We start from the raw sequence: 21,463 nt of genomic DNA on the forward strand, positions 1-21,463 counted from the left end.
GAGCTTGGGCAGGCAGCTCTTATCAGGGCTGAGCTATCTGGCTTTTAATGCAGCTATCTGGGAACACCCCATAACCCAACCAGCAGTATTCAAATCCCTCCTCTCAGATCTCCAGTCATTGGGGGCCAATCCTTGCTGTCACTGTTTTCTTTACATTGAGTTGTTTCTGTGCCTTCACTTGCAACAGGTGGTGCAGAAGACAACATGAGAATTAGATTAGGAAATGAGATTATATCATTAGAATGTTTTTCTTCATGATCTTACCTTTATATTGTCAATTAGGTTTGAGCCAGAGATGGGAGAATTGTTTTTTAGTCCCAGGAGAAGAAGTAGCAAAATCCTTTAATGTTAGCAATTGCTGGGAAAGTAGAGGGCAAGGAGGATATGAAGAGTGGCCATGGGTGGCCAGCTCAGTAGAGCCTACATGATGGGTCAGCACCCTGAGTGAGGTCCATAATGGAACTGGGTTTTGGGATGAGGAAGGAAGTCCATGGAGACTTAATTTTTCTGAAAGAGGCATTTATTGTTGAAATAGAACAGGGGGCGTGTATGTCAGAAAAAAAGTTTGTGACTGGACTTTACCTTTGAGTTTAGACTGTTCGACCCCCAACTGCCCTCCTTACAACTGAGGGAGCTGGAAGCAAATGCATGTTAAGCTCACTAATGGTAGCTGGGTAAGGTGTTCCTTCCATAATTACAAAAGGATTTTGAAGGCTGTAAAGCAGTGGGAAAGGACAGGTTTTTTGACTGTTTATTTTTAAGCTGCCCCCAAGATAATTCCAAAAGCAGGACGCATGTTGTGTGTGACTATCAGTGGAAGTGGCAACACTGGAATGAAACTCGAACCCTTTTTAATAGGTTCTGGTCCAGATCCAACAAAACAGATCTGGAATGTAACTGCAGAATGTAACTGTAACTGGAACATCATGTGGGAGCTTGGAAATGAAAATATTGTGATTCTTACGGTGGGACAACTATTGTTGGGGGACCACTAGGCCCAGGAAGCAAGGAAGTATTTTGACCCATCAATTAATGATGAAAATTGGGAAGGCTCCTTTGCCAACATGACCTGGCTCTGAAAGGGCATTTTCCAATTTGTGGGCAACACACTGTCGTGGTTTAACGTGGCTTGATTTTTAGTTAAAGAGAAAATCCATCAGTTACAGAAGTGATTCTCTCTGAGGACTGCTGACAGCTTCCTCCAGACTCAACAGAACTAATCAGTGGCTACTTTTGAATATTGACACCTTGTTAAACCACTTAAGAAGGCTGGACACCCCTCTGTGAAATCACATTTAAAAACAAGAAAACCCCTGCAAAAACTCTCTCGCTTTCCAGCCTTTGAGCATATAACTGGACTGGCTGGGTGTGCTGGTTTTGCACTGGAGGCCTGGAAAGGCTGGGCCAGGCCCTGCTCTGCTGCAGCGCTGGCCAGGCCAGGCTGGCTCTGCTAAGCCCCAGGCCAGGTGGGGCATGAAATTCTGCTGCTGCTACTGAGTTTCACCGACAACCACGGGGTAGGGGAAGCCATCAGCCCATGGCATGCTGCTGCTGAGCCCTGGCCTGGCTGCTGAACTCCTAGCCACTTCCCACTACAGCGCAGCCACCAAAAAAATCTTCCACCGTGAACAGCTCTGGCTGCTGCCCAGCAGAGATAATGTGAGCAACAGCAAAAGGCCATGTCCTAATGCAAGGCCCAGGTAAGATTAACTCTTTCAGTGCTGTAGAATCCCATTTAAGAACAGATAAACCTGCAGGAACCAATCTTCTCCTGAATCAGAGAAAGGGAAAGGTGAAGACACATGGAGATAATGACATAGAGACATTGGTGAAGGGATGGAGGGACTCACCATACTACCTGAGGTAGTCACCTTGACATCTCTGCAGGAGATAACTGTCCAGGCTTTATGCTTAGACCCTCCCCTTTTCATTCCAAAAGAAACAGTTATAGCCCAAGCCTACTTCCTCCCAGTCATGGTCACCACACCAGCTGATCCAATGGTGATGTGGGCGCAGATTACAGGCTGAAATAGACCCTTTTAAAGTGTGCTTTGTCCTGTAAAGGGAGAAAGATATGTCTTTCAGGACTATTAGATATGGGAGCTGACATAACCATAATTTGCTTCTCTGATTGGCCAAAAGAACGGCCCCTGGTTCCAGCTGCTGGGGTAATTTCAGGCATCAGGGGAGCCACTACCAGCCTTTGGAGTCAAGGTACCATCTGCGTGGAAGGTCCTGAGGGCAGAGTTGCTGCAGTAAGACCATCTGTCCCCCAGGCACCAATAACACTTTGGGGAAGGGACCTCTTGTCCCAGTGGGGGACAAGGCTAGAGATCCTATCAACACCTCAGGTTTTCTAGCCATCGCCACTGAGTGGGGTGCCACCCTTAACCTGGAAGACCAACGATGCCAAATGGGTGGATCAGTGGCCCCTCCTAGGCAGAAAGTTAAAGGCACTGCAGTCCCTCATTCAGGAGCAGCTGTCTTTGGGCCACATTGCACCATCTACTAGCCCCTGGAATACACCTGTCTTTGTCATACAAAAGCCAAACAAAGACAAGTGGTGGCTCCTGCAGGACCTCAGGAAAATCAGTGAGGCCATTGAGGGCATGGCTCCCCTCCAGCCCAGCCTGCCCTCAGCCTCCATGTTACCTTGAGATTGGCAGATGGTTGTTACAGATCGAAAAGACTGCTTTTTTAACATCCCCTTGCACACCGATGATGCTGCCCTGGTTCACCTTTTCTATCCCCTCTTTAAACCGACAAACACAGAGGTACCAGTGGACTGTATTGCCTCAAGGAATGAAGAACAGCCCGACTATTTGTCAATGCTTGGAGCCCAAATTCTCTTGCCCATCCAGAAAAGCCATCCTAATGCTATAATTATTCATTACATGGATGATACATTAGTTTCTGCCAAAGCTCAAATTATTTTGGACGTGGCAGTACAAGATATCATCACTGTGGTACAGGAGAAAGGTTTTGAGAAGATTGCAGGAGATAAAGTCCAAAAGACAGCCCCTTCGAAGTACCTCGGCCTAAAAATCATAGAGAACAACCATCACACCCCAACCACTGCAAATCAAGGACAACCCAAAGACTCTGCGAGAACTCCACCAACTCCACGGAAGCATCTGTTGGGAACATCTACTGCTGGGAATCACCACAGAAGATCTCGTGACACTGTTCCTGCTCCTTAAAGGTAGTGAAAGACTCGATTCCCTGTGGTCATTGACACTGGAGGCTGAAGCAGCTGTACAAAACTTGGACCAGGCGATTCAAACAAAACATACCACCCTAATTTGCCTTTGTCCTTGGCAGTCCTTAGTATAAGTCCAAAATTCCATGTATTATTGTTTCAGTGAGACTCAACTATCTCAGATCCCCTGATAAAAATTGAATGGTTTTTTAGATCACACTAACCTAATAAAACGATAACAACCCCACAAGAAGTTACTGCGCAACTGATCAGGAAAGCTAGAGCATGTCTGTGTTCCCTTGCAGGAACAGACCTTGCGAATATATACTTACCTCTCACTCAAGAGCACCTCAATTGGCTACTTCAAACATCTGAACCGCTGCAATATGCCTTAGGTAGTTACTCAGGACAAATTTCTAGTCATTTTCCAAAGCTTAGACTGTTTATTTTGGCTCTCAATTTAGTCCCCAAACCTCTAAAAAGCCAAACAACGTTAAAGACCCTAAGTGTTTTCACAGATGGCTCTGAGAGCTCACACAAATCTGTCTTTACATGGAAAGACCCCACAACCCAACACTGGGACTCAGATATTGAATTTGTTTAGGGGTCTCCCCAAATTGCTGAATTGGCTGCAGTCATTAGGGCCTTCTCCAAGTTCAAAGAACCTATTAATTTGATCACTGATTTGGCAAACGTCTATGGCATAATGCAGCGGCCTGAAAATTCAGTTTTAAAAAGATATTTCTAATCCCCAACCAGATGATTTTTCTGTCCTGTTTAATTTATTTTTTACCCCAAAGAGAACAGTCGTACTGTGTCATGCACACAAGGTGTCATACCATCCTTCTTGGATTTATAGCAGAAGGGAATGGTAGAGCAGATGACCTGGTGATGGTTGTCCAAAACACCCTACCTCATGTTTTTGAACAGGCCAGGATCAGCCACCAATTCTATCATGAAAACATTCCTGCGCTGGTCAGGATGTTTAAAATTACCCAAGACCAGGCGAGATGCATTGTGGCCACCTGCCCAAATTGTCAGGAATATGTCCTTCCTTCTGTCAGAGCTGGACTCAATCCAAGAGGACTACAGAGTCTCTAGATCTGGCAGTCAGACATCCCACACTCTGCCCCTTTTGGGACACTAAAATACATCCATGTCTCAATCAACACCTTTTCAGGTGCAGTTTTTGCCTCTGTCCATGCTGGTGAAAAATCAAAATATGATATAAACCATTACTTTTTAGCCTTTTCCACCTTAGGAGTTCCACAGGAAATTAAAACTGATAATGGTCCTGCTTATACCTTGCACCGATTCCAACAGTTTTCTGACCAGTGGTGTATAAAACCTGTCACAGGCATACCACACTCTGCCACAGGACAGTCCATAGTTGAGAGGGCCCACCATTCCAGGAAAAGGATTTTTGATCAACAGAGAGGGGGACTCCAGATATTATCTCCCATTGACAGATTGGTGAAGGCCCTTTATGTGTTCAATTTTTTGAACAACTAATTTATGGACCCAACTCCTCCAGTCATCAGGCATTTTATTAATTTGACTGCAGCCCAAAATAAAGAAAAGCCGTCAGATTTGCTCAAAGACTCTGAATCTAAACAAATTATGGGCCCTTTCCCATTAATAACTTGGGGGACAGGATATGCTTATGTCTCTACATAAGCATATCCTGGCCCCCAGGTTATTAATGGGAAAGGGCCTACCTCTACAGTAGCAGGCCCAAGATGGATCCTAGCAAAAACCATAAAACCATTTCTGGGAACAGCAAGGCAAACACTGGAGAGACCATGAGAAGAACAGAATGAAAGCCTAAGAGACACAGCAGCAGCCTGGGAAAGAAGAAGGAGAAGGACAGAAAATCTCCTAAGCAGCATTGACCACACAGACCAAGACAGCTCAGACACCACTAGCCAGGATATATGACTTAACATTTGTAAAAACTGTGTTTTAGCATTGATATATGTTTCTTCCAATAAGCTGTGTTTAAAGCCTTGGCTTACAGAATAGAAAGTTTAGTGGGAGCAGAATTACAGTCTCACCTTTTAATCTCTTTATCTGTTTACTTTTAGGCCACCCAAGCCTCCAGATACTAAATTAGTAAAGGCAAAGGATGCCGTTGTTTGTTGCTGCTGCAGCATGAATCTGGATGCTCCTCACTATGCCGCATGCCTTCAGCTGGGTGGTTCCACAGCCAAGCCACAACTTCTTGCCCATGGCCATGGCTGCCAGGCATTTGAAGGCATGTGTTGTTTCAACCTGTTGTCTCACAGTCAGTCAATACACCACAGCATCCAGCTGCTAAAAGACCAAATAAACAAGATCCAGATGGAAGGCAACAATGACTGTTCACTGGACATTTCAAAGACTGGGGGATGAAAGGCTGCCTTTCATCTCCGGTTAAGACTGTTCTGTGGACCTTGTTTATTGTGCTCATTGTGTTGGTAATTTTATCCATTTTTGCTAAATGTCTGCAAAAGTCTGTGGCAGAATCCTTCTTTTTAGAAAACAAAAAAGGGGGAGCTGTGGGGGGAGGCCCAGGGGCCTAACACTGGAACTGCAATACCTCAGGGCAAAGGTGACCAAGGTCAAAGGGAGACACCCCTCTAATACAATGGTCTCACCCATAAGCATTTGCAGGCTCATGTTAATGCAACAGGTTATATTGGTATCACCCACTTCAACTGCCCTTTTTTCCTTATACGCAATCCCCCTAGAATGTTCTCCCCTCTCTTGTCTCCTACTGGTTCTGGCTTACTGCAATACTCCGCTCCTGTTGCCTCATTGGTTCCCCATTTGGCTGCCCCTCCTCTGCACCAATTGTACTCAGTTCCCATTGGCTCTCAGATATAGATACAGATATATGGATATAGATATAGGTATAACAAGACAACAGCTGTAGGAAATGGAAAGATAGAAACTACCACAGACACTGAAGGGTTTGAATTGCAGCCTTGGAAGAAGCTTGGATTGATGTAAAAATAAAAGTACACAGACATTAAACAGAAAAATTATAAACTTATAAACTAACGTTTCTATAGTTGTGAGAATATGCGTTAAGTAAGTGAGAAACTGTATTGGGTAAGAGGGTGAAGGGTTTTATAGTGTAGTAATGTAATTGTATAGAGTAAGCTAAGAGTTTGATGTTATAATAGAAGTGTAACTGTGTATGTGTAATAGTAGCCCATTGGATAAAAGTATCCACAGTGCAGCAGAATTAAGTAAAGGTGATAGGTTAGAAAAATAAAATAAACTTAGTGGCAACTTTCCATTGGATTAGAATGTTATGTATTGCCTTGTAATGAAGAAACTTGGGACTACTTTGAACTATGGCCAACCATTTACTCCTTCAAAATCTGATGGCCTTTGAGGCTGATGTTTATCTGAGTAATAAATTCTTTTTAGCCTGACAGTAGTCCCATCCCTTCTGCAAGGTGTTCATAATAGGCAGCAACAATAACAGCAACAACAGGAACAAAAACCAACAGCCAAAACCAGCCTTTTCTCACCCATCGAGCAATTTCCCTTTGGTGTAGTTACACCCGTGACCAGCAGGGAGTGCTGTTGGCTCCATCGAGGCACAGAGGCTGCAGTGACACCCGACAGCTCCAGGGGGCGCTGCTGGCAGAGGGGCCACATTGGCTCCCCTGTGGCTCCAGGGGCGCCTGGAGTGGGCTCGGAAACCTCCGGAGGTGGTGGTGGGACCTCAGGCAAGGGTAAAAAGATGGGAGATGGGTGCGTGTGGTGTGGGCATTGGGTGCCTGTCTTTCCTAATGTGAAAAACGCTATTTACTTTTGTTAAAATTTTAAAAGTTTAATAGTAATGGAAATAGTAATAAAAATTAGGACAATAAAAATCAGGATAATAAAAGACAAGAAGAGACAATAAAATGTAAAGAATTATGGATGTATGTGTGTTTTATATTTTGCTAAAAGGCACACTTTGCTAATAAAGGATTAGTATTTAAAAGTAATAGTTTATTGTGTATTCATATATCTTACGTATGATTTAAACATTCTTTTCAAATTAGGGTGCTTTTGTTTAAGTTTAGCTTTCTCCTCCATCTTGTAAATTCACTGTTTTGGTTTCTGGAAGTTTGAGTTTTCTCAATAAGCAGGTAATAATTCATTTCTTGGCATTTTGGTGTCTGTTGTTGTTATTTTTATCAAGATAGGATAACGTGAAGAATTTCTTGGTTATCTTTTTTTTAATTTCTGAGTTAATTGCAAGAAGTATCTTATATTATCTTATATTATATAGTTTCTACTTTAATATTATGCTACAGCTTAAAAACTATATTTACTACATACTATTTATTATATTATATATGATATCATTTACTATATTATTACATATTTACTATATTTACTACATTTGACTACTTAAAAGAGATTAATATAGTATAACTTTCCAACATAACACATAGAGTATTCATTTTATTATTTGGAAAGGGCCAATCATATAATATGTATTATTCACACCTAAGATGGGGATCCTCCCACCTAAACTGTGGGAGGATCCCTGGAGCAGCAGGCTCAAGCAGTGGAGTTGGCAGACCCTGGCAGAAAGCTAAATTTTTATCAATTTCCCTGCAGGAGCCAAATGCCATCTGTAACACACACGACCACTATCTTCAGTTGCTGAGTCAATAAAGCGGCCATAAAGCAGCCCCCCACTCCCCAGACAGAGTCCCGGAGTCCACCCCAGTACAACTCATGGCTTTATGCCACAACACCTAAAGAACCTACCCCTCCTTCCCCCAGCATGACTCCCAAACTTGTTCTCCTGGCCAAGCCACTGCAGTGGTATGTGAGAGTGCTTGGCCATGTTTTGTTGTTTTTTAATTGCCCCCAGTTTGTCTCCTGGATAACCTCCTTCCCTCACAGTGTCTTTCTTCCAGAGAAGAGATGGGAGAAAATTCCCTGAAAAAAAACCAAACCCACAACAGGAGAGGAAGAGAATTTCAAAATGTTGGTGGCTCCCCGACCCCCTGGGGATGAAGAGGAAGGAGGGCAGACACCGACTTAGAGGAATTTAGGCCAGTGGCAGGGAGAATATGCCCAGGAGGAGAGAAAAGAAATGAGGAAAGGGGGCAGTTCAAGTCCCTCTCAGGTGGGTGGAAGGTGCAGATGGACTGGTCATCTGGTATCAGGCATCATCACTGGTAACCATGCCTTTTTTAGTAACTGAGTTGAGGTCCTGGAAGAACTTGGCAGGGACTTAAAGGGAAATTCCTGAGAAGGCAAGTAAGGCCTTTTGACACCATTGTAAGGACCCAGGGTCATGATTGGAATGATATTCAGGTGGTCTTACATACACTGCTGCATGTAGATGAGAAGACAGTGGTGGTAGCAAAGTCAAGGGAAGAGGCAGAATGAGTTCATACTCAAAATGTGCAACCAGGGAAAGCAGATCAATGCTTTCCACCTGCTGATCCAAGACTGGATCCCAACTGTCACGAAAATTCATCCACAAACACCAGAGGTTCATGTCCAAAAAGGAGACAGAGGAGTCCAGCTACTTTATTTGAATAAAGGGAAAGGTCCTGGGCATTTCCCATGGGGTCTCTCAAGTTGTTGGAGGTTGCAGCCTCCTTTTTATCCTCATTCCCTGAATGCATTTCCTTCTCTCTTTCCCCCTTGGCTGAGATACTTGACAGCTACAGACTTCCCACTACAGACACCCTTCTCAAGTGTTCCTGCCCCCGCTTTCCTTCTCCCTTGTGTTCCTTCCTCTGTTCTTTTTCTTTAAGTCCAGAGATTTAGTACAGCCTTCACTGAGGAGTCTGCGTTGAGCAGTGGAATTCCTCTGGAATGTATGGTTCCTCCCATTGCTTCTTTCCCCTCTCAGTGTCTGGCTTTATTCACCAGTTTGTTTGTAAAGACACCCCCTTCTCATTCCTTTCACAACCAGCCAGGACACAGGGGCCTTTGACCAGATATCAGAGATTTACCTGATTTTTATCGGAGATTAGCCTAATTTTTTGTATAAAACATGCAATTCCAAAGGCTGTAATTATGTCAGAATTGTACCTCATAATCCAAGGAAAGAACGAGTCTCATTTCTATTTCCATCAATGATTAATGGATACAGATGGGAAATTTGCTAACATGGACCCTGACAGAGAAGGAGATGTGTTACAAAATGGCAGCCACAATTATGGGACAATTGGCTCCAGACATTACGAGGAAGTTACAGAGACTGGGGGCAGACGACTCCAGAAATGTAAATAAATGGTGAGAAACTGCTTGGAAATTATGTAATAACACAGGCTTGGCTAGGGGAGCTAAAGATGGAGAACTGATGGCTGCTCTAATGGGTCCCAGAGGAGAGAGAGGAGTTGTTGGAGAAGAGGCAGAACATGTTGAAGACGTTTTCAATGATGACCATTAGGAAAAGATCAGTGTGCTATTTGCAAGGGAACACTGTCGGAACTCAGAATGTCCCACAGACATTCTCGGACGTTCCAGACCCAGGTCAAAAGCATCTGAGACCCTGGCATGCTGCCAGAGACCCCTGTGGCTTTGAATCTGACCCATGGAACAGTTTACCAACTTTGCAGGAAGAACAAGAAGTCACAAAAGTTTAGATATTGTAGTAGAAGTAGTCACGAAGTAAAGGGTAGGATTTCTGAGTGCTGTACAGGGGGGTTTTAAGCCTTGTACGCAGGGGTCCAAGTTTTGTACATGGGGGTCAGGAGATCTAAGATGGAGGGACTTGGGTGTGCCCTGTCTTCTTTCTTTCTCCTTCCCAGCCTCCATGTCTTTGGTGATGTTGGCACTCACAGATTGGTTTAGAGTAGAAAGTCACCATTCAATATAGATAGTAGGTATTGAGGAAGAAAGTATAAACATGTAGTATGTAATATATTATATAAAAGATAGCACCAGCCTCCTGGGAGGGCAGAGTGCCTTTGTCTGAGCTGCTGAACGGGCCACAGCAGTTCAGGGAGAAGAATCTTGTAGATAACCAACAATAAACAAACTTGAGAACAGACAACAGAAGACTACTGAGTCTTTCTTCGAAGGCACGGGTTGGAGGAGGGACTTTTCCATCTTTCGGGGTCATCCCAATCCGAGGGTGAAACCCCACAGAACATGATATAGGGGCGATTTTATGATGATACTCAATTCCCTTATTTTCTGCTTAATGCCCAGAAATGGTGCTTTAAGGTGGCTTCAGAGAAGGGACAGTGGTGCCTTGGGATTTAGCCTTTACATTTTTTTTATCCTGTACAGCTTTAGGGTATAACTCTAAAACTCCAGTAGCCTGTCAGCTACTGTTCTCCCATTTTATTCAGACAAAACAATTCCTCTAGGCCTTCAAATCAAGGACACCCTGCTGGCTCAGGCCCCAAAAAGAAGCAAACTGAGGGTCAATGACTTCATTACCCGAAGCTGTAATTGGAGGATTAACCTATGATATGTAAATGGTTCTAACTTACAACCCTATGAAAAACTTGTGACCATCGTCCATCTTGGGTGTAGCCTCTGGGAGGCCTCTGTCTGCCTACGGTGTTCCTACTGAAGGCCTTTAATGTCAGCGATTGAGACACAGGACTCCTCATAGATGTTAGCAAGAACTTGTTTATTGTTGATACAGCGAAGCCGTGAAGTTGTCTGTTATCTCTAGAGCTGGGTATATATACTCTAATAGCTTTAAATAAAATTTTACACTGCCAAGGAATAATTACATTCCTAATGTTTCTTAGCTACATGGCTTGACCCCAAGCACTTGCAGTCTTACATGACTTACTTAAAGCACTAGATTTCTTTTTGCTTCCCTCCTTACATTTCTGTTTCGACTTCCCATGGTTTCTTCCCCATAAGAGCCAGGATGGCTGGACCATCCATCATCCCCACAGTACTCGCTGCTCCACTGCCCAGCTGCCTCCCCATACTTTAATAAATGCCCACTTTTATTTTCTTAATCTTGTCTAGCCTCTGTTCCAGGTAGCCACTCCAAGGCAACAACGGGAGCCTTGGGGCTTTTGTGCAGGCTTCGTTCAAAGCCTCATTCCCGGGTGTGCTTGGATCCCCTGTGACAGCATTATTTTGTTGCTTAGCTGGCTTGGTTTTTTGTTAGCTGAAGCAAGAAGTTTTTTTTTTCCCTTTCCCTGGCATTCAAGAAGCTGCAGCAGCAAACCTTGAGCAGTTTTTTCATTTTTCCCTTTGAACTGTTCAGCTTTGTTTTGGTCAAAGATCAGGAAATAAATAGGATCTCTTCAGTGGAACCTGAGGGAGCTGCTCTGCCTGGCCCCAGAGCACAGAAAAAGCTGAACCAAGAAGAGAAAGGACCCTGAATCTGAGAGTTGTTGTGGAAGGTGCTGGCAGAAAGGATTCTCCACATGGGACATTCCAAAGGCTTTTGCTCAGCAGCCAGGCCAAGGGCAGGAGCAGCTCCTGCTGGGGCTGAGGGTTGCAGGGAAGTGCAGCAGCCCCAGGCACTGGAGCAGGAGTGGCTGCCCTGCACAGAGAAACAACACCCCCAAGACAGGGAGCGAAAACACTGCCTGAGCCCTGGGGATGTTGTGTCACTGCTTTCCTGAGCCCGCAGGCACAACAGCTCCTGCTGGGAGAAGTTGATCCAGGAGGCTGCAGTGAGGGAGGGAAGGATGACACCCAAAAGCCAAGCAGCTCAGCTTGCAGCCAGCGTGGAGCTGGCCTCAGGTCCTTCAGGCCTTTCTCCGAGCAGGACAGCTCCCTGCTGCAGGAAAACTGCCTTTGGGGTACTGTGCCTTCTTGTCTCACAGCAGCTGATCCAAGGAATGCTTTTGAGCGCTGCCATTAGCTTTGCCCTTGCCTTGGTAATTGGGCTCATGCTTGATGTCAAGACTAATTGCCCCAAGGAGAGAATTTGGTTTGGCTCTAGGAAAAAGCTGAGGGAAATGTTTATTTCAAGAAGGCAGGAGGATTCTGGCTTTCTCATGAAGCGAGGGAATTGCTGAGCGAAGGCTACAGTAATGTGCCTTATTTCACCAAATTTGGGAAAAATTAGATTCCATTATCTGAACATGGTTAGAGAGCACCATCATTGTAACTGCATTTTGTGGAGAGCCTGATACAAAGTTCTCTTAAACTGCAAAACTCTTGTGGTTCTTCCTGCCTATGGATGTGGCCTAATGCTTCTCCAGCTCAGACAGTGCTTCCTGCTTGGTAATTCTCTGCCACGCCTCAGGGATTTCTCCTTTGCCCTGAAATTTCCCATTGTATAGGGCTTCCAGCTGTGTCCTGAAATGAGACACAAACCACTTCCAGTACGCCTGCATGGATGAGTCAGGAAGAATGTTCCAAGTGGAAAAAGGAGGTCCAGAATTACGGTATTTTTTGTAAGGGATCAATTGACCACCATCATCTCTGAATTCGCAGTCACTTGCAACAAGGCTGGAACAAATATCAATGACCAGTTCGTGTGTATCATGCTTGATGCCAGATAAATATTTCCACCATGTGGATCCCATCAAAGCTTGTGGGCGATGGTAGACCACCTGATGGTCTCCATCGTGATTCCACATGGTGTTAGTGCAGACAGCCCCACAAAAGGGACACTGTTCCCAGCACCCCGAAAAATGCTCTGCCAGGATGGTGTGAGGCTGCCTTGGAAACGAGCTCAGGTCAGCTTCAGACAATTCTTTCATGAGCCTTTTCCTCAGGTCATCCAGAGCTTCTGCCATGGCCCTGCTCAGGAACTCAATGTCTGTGACCTCCTGGTGCTCGATGCCCTTCAGGTCACTTCTGGGCAAGTTGATCACCTCTGACAGTTCCCTGCAAAATTCATCCAGCCAGAGAGAGATTTTGTCCTCTCTGTCTTTTCTGTCTTTGACAATTTGAGTTGATAAAGAAACAGCTGAAAGGATGTTTTCATAGAGAAGATTTAGGGAGGAATCTAAAAATACCCTGAGCCTCCTACTTTCATCTAAAGAGTGCTCCCTAACTCGTGTCTCAATGTAACTGTCAAAAAACTGTTTTGGAGATGTAAGGTACTGCTGGAAATACTCAAAATTTTCCTGTTCTGCCAGGTATTTCAGGATGCAAACTTCCAGATTGGCTCTGCTGCCCTGGAAATCAGGAAATTTCTGCATGTCCTTAGCGATGTCTTTAGCCATCCTCTCATAGACAGCACGACGAAGAGCTGGTTCAATCTTGTTACAAAGGAAAACAGCAAAAGTTGTGACTGAAGTGGCTCCTTGGCAGGAAATCTGAAAACATTGGAAGAAATCTTCTCTCTTGCTGCTCAGGTACACAACTGGGTCATTTGCCTTTCGGAATGCTTCGTGCATGGCTTTAAACCTTTCTGCTGCCATTCTGCACAGATATAGAGACAAATCTATGCTGTACTCTCTGTTAAAAGTACAGGTTGCATTGCTGGGGACAGAGTTCACACCTTTCTGTACTTCATTGAATATTTCATGGATAAAATTTCTACTGTAATCGCGTTTCTCCTTTTCTTTCTTATCAATGTTTGCCATCACAGATGCTATGATGTTGTCTGTGATGTGCTGACAGTTGATAACACCTATATTGGGAATACTCCTGGGATCTGGGATATAACCAAAATGCTTTTTCATCATGATGTGTTTCTCCATGTCAATAGAAAATCCTCTGCCTTTTGGAAATGACGTGATCTGTGCATGGATTCCCGGCTCCTTAAAATACTCAAGAAGGACATCTTCAATTTCCCCATCAATATCCACCCGTTCTGGAGGAGGAGCAGCAACAGAGACTTCAGTAATCCACTGGTTCCAGACAAGAGTAAAGTGGTCCTTTAGATCTCTCTCACTGAGGCTCTTCCCTTTCAGACTCACAGCCAGCTCCCGACTCCTTCTCAGCAGCTCATCTTCATATTTCAACTTCCTTGCATCCAGTTTCCTCTGCTCCCTCAGATTCTCAATGAGATTCTCACATTTCTTTTGTGTTTCAAGAAGAAGAGTCTCTTTTAGTTCTTTCAGCTTCAACCCTGTGCTGGATTTCCACTGCACCAGTGTCTCACCGTCTTTGTCTTCCCTGAAATAATTTTCCATTTCTTTCTCAATGGCATCACTTGTCTCTTGCACCAGCCCTTCAAGGTGTCCTCTGGTGACATTCTGCAAGTCCCCATTCCGAATTTTGTTGTCCAGTCTCATCTGTACATCTAAGATGTGACTCCTCAACCTCCAGGTCCACTGACTAAAGGCACTTTCCAGTCTCCTGTAGACAGCAATCTCCAGGGAATTCTTGAAGCTGAAGACAAAGTTTTCATTCAGCAAAGCATTCCAGAGGTCACCAATACGATCCTTCAGGCTTGAGAGCCTCAAAATGCTGCGCTGTGACTTCTTGGCAGCCTGGAGGATTTTGCCCTTGAGTTGCTGGACGTTCTGGCTGTAGGTGGGGTTGGGTGGTGCCATTGGGGGGCTTCCTTCCCACAGGTGAGCAAAGTAGTGAATGTGGGTGTTCACATCAAAGCCAATGACATCACTGAAAGAGGAGATGTCACAGAATTCCTGCTGAGCAGCCACCACTGCCATTTCATCCAGCTTTTCCTGCAAACGCCTTTGTCCTTCCATGTTCTGCTCCTTGGCAGTTGCTTCTCCCACGTTTTGGTGGACAAAGAGGCAGCTTGGGGAAAGATTGACTTTCTTCATCCTCAGGAAAGCCTGCACAGCGATCTGGAGAACATCTTGCATTTCTGACGGATTTTCTCCAAAGATATTGATCAGAGTCACGTTGCCAACACCAATGACAAAGGTGGCCAGCTCGTTGTCATGGTTCAGGGAGTGTTTATTGGCCATCTCGATGGCACGAAGTCCCTCTGTGTCAACCACCAGCACAAAATCAAAGCCCAAGTCTTGCTGCAGCTCCTCTGCCACTGGGATGAGCTGCATGAAGGCTCCGCGGGTGCATCTCCCTGCGCTGACGTTGAACTGCAGACCAAACATGGCATTCAGCAGGGTGGACTTGCCCGTGCTCTGGATGCCCAGCACGGAGAGCACAAACACTCGTTTGTCCCCCAGCCTCTCAATTAAGCTGTCAAAGATTGCTCCCACCCAGCGCAAGGGCAGGTAAGAAGCATCCCCATCCATCAGCTCCACGGGATATCCTAAAACCATCAGCTCTGCTGCGATTTCTGGCAGTTTTTCAAAATTGTCATTCTTGGTATTCATTAATTGCAGAGCTTCATAAATCTGCCCTGCCTCTCTCAGAAGGTGCTCCAGGCCGATGGATGAATCATTGATTTCATCAGAGAGGGCATCCAAGTGACTCAGCCACTCAGCATTGCCTCTGGGCTTTTTCTTACTTTTCTTTCCTGTCTGGATTTCAGACCATAACTTGTGATAGTCTCTCCTCAGTTCTTCAAGGCGTTCACAGGACAGCTCGTCCATAAAGACCTTCATCCACTGCAGGAAGTATTTCTTGGTATCTGCTGGCTGGGCCTGGAGAAAGCCAAGGAATGATTTCATGAGTGGGTTGAGAGGGAAAGCTCGCTCAAGTTGCTTTTCTCTTATTGCTTTCTTCTCATTTTCAATTTGGCTGCGATGATGCTCAATGCTCTTGTTCCCCTTCTCCTGCAAGCGAGTGAGTTCTTTGTCCTTTTGGCACCACTGGTACCACAGTTTTCCTTGAAGTGGCAACAGCTGGGATTTGATCTCTGACAGCTTCTCTTTCTTCAGAAGCTCCACCAGCTCCTTTGCCTTTGCTTTGGCTGTCTCACACGCGGGTTGATCTGCATCCACTATGAATCCATGCAGGCGAGCTTTGTCCACACAGGCCTCCAGGCTGAAACATGGATTAGACCCTTCCAGGAGATTCCCAATTGTCTTGGTCAGCTGCTCCATCAGTTCCACTTCATTTCTGTTCTTGATCCCTATTTTTATGTTTTTGCTGGATTTTCCATCTGCAGCGTTCTCTATTTCTGTGAGAAGGCAAACCAAAGGCCTTTGTGACTGCAACAGGTCCTGCAGAAGCTTCATCCCCCTGTTGTCCATGTGCTCCCATTCAGACACAAGAGCCACGTTGACAGCAGATATCTCCTGCAGGAACTGCAGCTGTGCTCTGTGATCCCTGGCGTCTCCATGCAGGTTACAGAAAGCCACACAGCAATCAAAGGTGTCACTGGGGCTTCCGCCAGGGCAGTACCAGGCGATCTCCACCAGCCCTTCCATCAGCAAACGCTCTCTGGTGCTGCCTCTGCAGTGGCGGTGGAAGAAAGTGTCATGTTTGCGTTTGCTCAGCAGAGCGTTCAGGAGCTGGGATTTGGAAGAGGAGTCTGAGCTGCCAATGCGGATGAAGGACACAATGGGTGTCTGTGCCTGAAAGATGAGTTTGTTGTTGTAACTCTTTGTTTGGGCCTGCTTTCCTGACTTGTCTGCCTCTTCCCAGCTCCTTTGGATTTGGTTGAGTGCGTAGAGCGGGAACTCAATGCGTGAAGTGCTCGGGTTGGGCACCAGCAGAGGCAGCGCCAGTTGGCAGAAGGCCAGCTTGGTTGCAAGGGTCTGTCTCAGGAAGTCATCAGCACAATGGAAAATGGCCATCTGCAGGTCCATGGGGTGCACATGGCTGTCCCTGCTTGCACATTCAGGGGCTGCTTCCATCAGATTTTCAAGAAAGTTTGCTGAGGAATCTGACAGCTCATCCTCTTGCTCTGTGGTTTGTGGCACAGGTGCAAGGCCTGGGTTGCTCCTTTCCCAGCAAGTCAGGTACCTCACCTGGTAATCCACAGTTAACAGCATTTGCAAGAAGAAAAATGGCAGTTCCTTGTCCTGGCTGGGCTGGCTGTCCTGCAGAGATGTCTTGCAGATGGTGTGGAAATCTCCTAACCCCATTTTCCTTGGATAGTGACATTCCAGTCCAAGGCGCTTGAGCAGCTGGAGGAACTCCTGGTTTGCAATGGCTTCATCTCCTTTGGATTCACAGCTATCTGACATGGATTGGGTCTGACTGGGGGCCTCAGGTGTTGGGAGAGTGTCTTCCAGGTCTCTGAGTATGTTCTGCATCCTCTGCTCATCCCATTTGTCATCCAAGCACTCACTGATCAAGGACTCCAAGTCCCCTTCCAGCCTCTCCCAGTCTTTATCTCCACAGTGCTTTTGGAGGAGATTCTTTATCTGTGTGGACCACAAGCCTTTCATGTGATCTTCCATGAAAACTAAACGCTCCCTCTTCTGCTCTGGGGACAGCTCTTGACATTTGGGTGTCACAGTCAGACCCGTCAGCAGGAGGAAGGCCTCAGCTCTGTTGGCATCTTGCTCCTTCAGGTTCACGTACTCCTTATGTGCCGCTTCCATTTCCTTGGCCAGATAGTGAATTTCTGGGTGTCCAAGGAGGTGCTGAAAAGTGCTGCTTTCCACCTGATACCCTGTGCTGGTTGCAATCAAGAGCACCAACAGTTCCATGTCCTTCTGAGCCTGTTCCTCAAGAGACTGGAGTAAGGAATAAATGGCAAGGCTGCTGGTCTGGGTGGCTTCTATCTTTGCCTCATGAACATCAGAAGCAGAGCTTCCTGGTGCGTAGGTGACAGCATGGATGTGCTCCTTCATTTGCTGCAGTGTTTTGATGAGCTCTTGAAGCTCAGAGACTTTGGGAGATCTGGGAAGCGGGTGCTCAGTCTGGGAGACCCACTGCATAATGGAGGAAGCCTGAGGGAAGTCCTTGACAGAGTAGATATGAGGATTCAGGAGGCTCCTCAACATTACCTTGATAAAGGTGGTGTTTTCTGGAGGTGACTCCTGGCAGCTGCGCACGGTGTTCACCAGGAAGTCCTGCAGGGCTTTGTCTGACAGGCACACGTTGATCCACACACTGGGGTTCCCGGATTTTGCATTCAGATAATCTTTTTGTTCCATCAGCCTGAGCAGCTTCCTTTCATCCACTTTCGTCACATCCCAGGCACTCACAGTCCCCATGAAATCTCTGGCCTCTTGCACTGCACTGCCCAGTTCCTCTCCAAAAGTGATGCCTATACCCTGATTTGTCAGCGCTTTGTACCCAGCCCTGAGGGCTCTGCTTAACTGATCTACGGATTTAAAATCCCCACAGTGATTGCGCAGGATGACATCCCACACTGGGATCAGCTGAAAGCCACGGTCGATAACGCACCACGTTGTGTTATCAGACACGAGCCCCGTTTTCCACTGAGGAAGAGAAGCTGTGTCTGCTGGGCCCCCTGTGTTCACCACGTAGAGCTGAATTTCTTTATGAGAACTCTCTCTGGCTGTTGCCGAGACAGAAGCCTTTGAGCTGGATTTAGAAACATCCAGGGCCCCAGCAGCACTTACCAGGAAGTCACTATAGCTGTTGCTGACAAAGCTGTTCAGTGCTTCAGACGCTTGTTGTCTCCTCTCTTCCCGCTGCTCGGCTCGGAATCCTTCTGTAGACGCCTTCCACCAGAATATCCCCCCAAAGTGGAGGGGACCCTGGTTTATGTGGGACCCAAACCTGCTGAAGAAGCTCTCACACATATTCACCAAGGCGGGGTTGTCTTCTTCCCAACTGAAGCTCAAAAGCTGCTGCTCCATGTCTTGCAGCTCCCACAGAGCCGCATCTGAGAGGCGAAGCTGATGCCTTTGGAAGTAGCAGGAGGCCAGAGGGATGTACTGGTACTTGGTGGTGCAATAGTAGCTCTGCTCAGAGCGGGACTGCTGCATGTCCTCTGACTGTGAGGAGGTGCTGTACTCTATATTTCCTCTTGGATGTTGGACTTCTCCTACTTCGTCCTTCCAGACGATGGCAGACATGCTCATGCTGAACCCCAGGTGCTCCATGGACTTGGTGAAAGTGGATTCTGCTGCAGAGGAGGAGAACTCCTTCCTCTCAAGCAGCGATCCTTGCTCCGGACCAGCCAGCTGGAATCCCTCAGGAACCCTGAGGAGCTGCTCTCGCCTTGCCAGCACATCTTCAGGTCTGCTGGTTCTGTAGATGCCCTGCAGGGCCAGTCCCCCCGACGCCCGCGTCAGCACCTCCGTGTCAGGGATGTTCTCCCTCCTGCCTGCTGACTGCTCCTGCTGCTCCAGCTGCTTCTGGATGCTCTCCACCACATCTGCCAAGGGTTTCTCTGGTGGTGGCCAGAACCCTTTGGGAATCTCCATGGCTTGCCACAGAGTCTCTGCTTTCTTCCTCAGAGCATCCTGGCTGTGGCTGCGGCTCTTGAGCATTTCTGTCAGATCCTTCAGGGCTTGTTTGGCCTCTTCTTGTTTTTGCTTTTTCTTGTCCAAGTACTCCTTCTGCACCTCTTTAGTGTTTTTTTTCTCATCTGTTATTCTCAGGAGTTTTAGGAGTGCCTTTTTCTCCCAGGGATGCCTTACCTCACACTCCAGCTTGAGGTAATTTTAATATTCCAGATGTTGCAGGGCTTCTCTGCACTTGATTCCCAGGATCTGAGAAGCTTTGGGCAGCCAGTATCCAGCATCCAGTCCTTCCTTCTCAAATGCCTCTGCCTGGAGCTGTGCCTTTGCATCCCCCTCCTGTGTGTCCTCCTGAGAAGCCATGGCTGTGGAGGAAGAACAGAGAATTTCCCTAAGGTGTTGTCAGAGGCCCCAGGCTCTTGGCAGAGGCTCAGCAGCAGCTGCAGCCCGGGGGATTGCTCCCACCTAGCTGCTGGAGCCAGGCCAGGGATGGCACAAGAGCCAGGGTCTCCTTCCCTGCACTCTGGATGTGCCTGTTGCTTTCCTGTTTGCCAGATCAACCCTGAAGGTGAGTGTGTTTTCCAGGGACAGCACAGACAACAGAGATACAGGGAGACACAGAGACACACAGACTCTCTCAGCCACACAACCTGCCCTGGACAAGGTGCTGCCTTCACCATCACTCACATCCTCCCAGCAGAACTCCTCAATCCACAAGTGCAGACAGCCGGGGGCATTCCTGGCTCCCTGGAGCACTGACACAGGGACACACAGAAACAGAAATACAGATACAGACACTGCCCTGGTTTAGGGCAAATTCGGGAGAGAACCTCAAAAGAGGGCCCCTGCAGAAAACAAATCCATACAGCCCCTTCCCCCAACTGGTTCGGGAAGGATTCCTTGGAGAGAAGTGGAAAGAACCTGTTTATTTAACAGGCAAAGCACCCCCCAGCACACAGAAGCAACAATACCAGATGACAACACTCTTTCACTGCTCTGAAAAAGATGACAAATTCAGAAAGTCTCTTTTGGGAGGGGTCACTCTCATGTTGGTCCCTCCAGCGTTAGGGATGGCTGCTGCAGGCCACAAAGCGCAAACTCTCGGTGTTTCCAGGTCCAAGTCCGGAGCAGGCTCGAGTGGCTCCAAGAAAGGGAAAGAAAAAACAGTCCAGGGAAAAATTCAGACTGCTTGGCTAAACAAACTAACAAACAGAAGCAAAAGCAAGAGCAAAGCAGGAGCAGGAGCAAGAGCAAAGCGAAAAGCAAAGCAAAAAGCCAAAACAACACTATGTACTGCCCTGTCTCTGTCTCCTGCCAGCTGTGGGGGAGCAGGCTGATACCAAAACAAAACAAAACAAAACAAAACAAAACTTTGCTCTTCAGAGTCAGTCTTTAAGGCACAGAACATAATATCCAGCATAAACAGAACAGATAACTGGGGATACAAGCATCATAACGTCACCCTAGGACAGACACACACTCAGTTACAGATACAGAAACACAGACACACACAGACACACATACAGACATCCACACGTAGAGACTCACTCAGCCACACAACGTGCCCTGGAAAAGGTGCTGCCTTCACCATCACCCACGTCCTCCCAGCAGAACTCCTCAATCCACAAGTGCAGACAGCCGGGGCCATTCCTGGCTCCCTGGAGCACTGGCACAGCCCCTCTGCCCATCCTACAGCCCTGCCTGCATCCTGCAGCCTCTGCCCAGCCCACGGCTGCCCTGCTCCCTGCCTGGCCCAGCCTGCTGCTCCCAGCACCCGGAGGCAGCACTCACACACTCTCCCCATGGGCACCCCACACTCCCCAGACACACTCCCCCCACGCCCGGCACGGCCCCAGGGGCTCTGAGCTGTGCTCCTGCTCCAGCTGCCAGCGCAGCCCCTCCCTCGCCCCTCTCTGGCCTCTTCCCAGGAGCTGCTTCCTGGCACACTCAGGGGCCCAGCCCAGTGCAGGGGGAAAATCCACCTTGTCCCTGCCCACAGCTGTGCCTGGGACATCCTGGTGGCCCATTAGAAGAGACTGGAGATGCTGGGAGCCAACTCAGAGAGGTGCCCTCTGTGATCTGCTTCTCCTTAGCACAGAGGGTCTTGTCAGACAGGTGCCCTTTGGTGGCCATCTTGGCTTCAGCCACTGTTGTA

The 21,463-nt window shown here is 47.1% G+C and overlaps 2 protein-coding genes and 1 pseudogene across 2 annotated transcripts in view; all 3 read right to left on the bottom strand.

The window, feature by feature from the left end:
• Positions 1–21,463, bottom strand: part of LOC119699072 (interferon-induced very large GTPase 1-like) — a 179,779-nt gene that overhangs the window by 49,199 nt on the left and 109,117 nt on the right. The window lies entirely within an intron of this gene.
• The window catches only part of LOC119698525 (interferon-induced very large GTPase 1-like), a 39,992-nt gene that overhangs the window by 14,666 nt on the left and 3,863 nt on the right, over positions 1–21,463 (bottom strand). The gene's annotated exons all lie outside the window — the stretch shown is intronic.
• The window catches only part of LOC119699070, a 75,614-nt pseudogene continuing 66,476 nt past the window's right edge, over positions 12,326–21,463 (bottom strand).

Source organism: Motacilla alba, chromosome 3, assembly GCF_015832195.1.
Source record: "Motacilla alba alba isolate MOTALB_02 chromosome 3, Motacilla_alba_V1.0_pri, whole genome shotgun sequence".
NCBI lineage: Eukaryota > Metazoa > Chordata > Aves > Passeriformes > Motacillidae > Motacilla > Motacilla alba.